This window comes from Macrobrachium rosenbergii, chromosome 40 (genome assembly GCF_040412425.1).
Source record: "Macrobrachium rosenbergii isolate ZJJX-2024 chromosome 40, ASM4041242v1, whole genome shotgun sequence".
NCBI classification, from domain to species: domain Eukaryota; kingdom Metazoa; phylum Arthropoda; class Malacostraca; order Decapoda; family Palaemonidae; genus Macrobrachium; species Macrobrachium rosenbergii.
In genome coordinates, this window is record NC_089780.1 from 28,685,851 (window position 1) to 28,687,665 (window position 1,815).

A 1,815-nucleotide genomic window follows, 5' to 3' on the forward strand; every position below is an offset into this window, starting at 1 on the left:
ACTCAAATCGACCTAATGACCTTATCGTTCGCCTCCTCCATCGGCTGATAGCCAGACGTATCTACGATTAACACACGTTAAAGTCCCCGGCGCTGAAGCCTTCCCTTCCCAACAACAATTAGAAAGAAGATCTGAACGGAACTGGTATGTTATTTTCACAGTACCGAGAGCAGCCTGGAAATAATATTCGTCGACTTTATGGGTCAAGTAGTATTTTTTCTTGTTTCTTGTTTTCAGTATGATTTCCATCGTAGTGATAGAGGAAGTGCCTTCTTTGCTGGCACTCCCATTGCTCACGCATCCCTTCCACTACTCCCCTCACCCCAGATCAAGTACCTCCTCCTCCTCCTCCTCCTCCTCCTCCTCTGTTCCTCCAACTGCACCTCCTCCATCTCTCAGTATACGCTAGGAGTTCGTGGTGAGAGCACCGCCATAGAGCTCGGAAGGTTGTCGCTCTTCCACTGGCGACGGTCGAGAAAAGAGGTCTCTTTACCTTCCACCCACTGGGCTTCGACTATTTAACCTACCTGTTGAAACTTCTCTTTCTTTCTCTCTTTCTCTTCCATCCCCCACAAAAGTTTTCTCACTCTCTCAACCTCTGTTTCTGTGCAACTGATATGCTGACGATTATTCAACGAGCACGGCAGTCCTTGTCTCCAAGAAATTGTTTTTCTGCAACCTAGGCCTACGCTACCGGCTACAGGAGACTGAACGAACATCACTGTGTTGTGTGTTGATATAGCATGGCTGATTTTCCCAATGGCTGACGTAAGAAGAAGTACTCAATAACCAACGATTATTGAAATGAAGGAAAAAGGTCACCACTCTTCAAAACGCCTATCAGGGACCAAAATAAACTAATGTCTTGTTCACCTGACCTGTTCATTCTCCTCTTTCATGAGTAAGAGGCCTGCCAAGAGGAAAGAGAATACCTACCGAAAATTAAGCGTGCTTTCAAGTTCTTCAAGAGGAGTTGAGGCGAAGTTAATCAAGTTTTCTTTTCTTAACACGTGTCAAGCACTAAGGTAAGTTTCCCTATCTTAGGAGAGCTATCGTGAAAGATCGTTTATTTTCATGTATTTTCTTTCATTTGACTTATGTGAATGCATATCTTAAAGCTGTAAGTTCTATTTGGTTGCAGCACGTGAAAATGACCAGTTGGACATAAATGTATTTTCTGAAGAAATTTAGAAATACTTCGGAAATTAGTAGCAGTCTGCAGGAGTTCTGTGTACGTACGCACACACACACACACACACACACACACATATATATATATATATATATATATATATATATATATATATATATATATATATATATATATATATATATATATATATATGTGTGTGTATATTTATATATATACACATATACATATATATAAACATATATACACATATATATATATATAAACATATACACATACACATATATATATATATATATATATAGTATATATATATGTGTATATGAATTCACACACACACATAGATAAACACACACAATATATATATATATATATATATATATATATATATATATATATATATATGTATATGTATATATATATCAATATATATATATATATATATATATATATATATATATATGTATACAGTATATATATTATGTGTGTATATATATAGTTTTATATATATATGCATATATATACATATATGTATAGATAGATATATAGTACAAATTGAAAAGGAATAGACCAGTTATCATAAGAGAGATTGCTAAATCAAAAATTATGGCAGTAAGTTAAGTAATCTTAGTAAGAAAAACTGAAGATAACATAAAAACTATAAG

General features: G+C 34.9%; 1 protein-coding gene across 1 annotated transcript in view; it reads left to right on the forward strand.

Moving 5' to 3' along the window:
• Positions 1 to 397: 397 nt before the first annotated feature.
• The window catches only part of LOC136826300 (galactosylceramide sulfotransferase-like), a 36,033-nt gene continuing 34,615 nt past the window's right edge, over positions 398 to 1,815 (forward strand). Inside the window, exon 1 of the mRNA XM_067083528.1 lies at positions 398 to 1,025. The gene's annotated coding sequence lies outside the window, so the exon portion shown is untranslated. The remainder of the gene's footprint in view (positions 1,026 to 1,815) is intronic.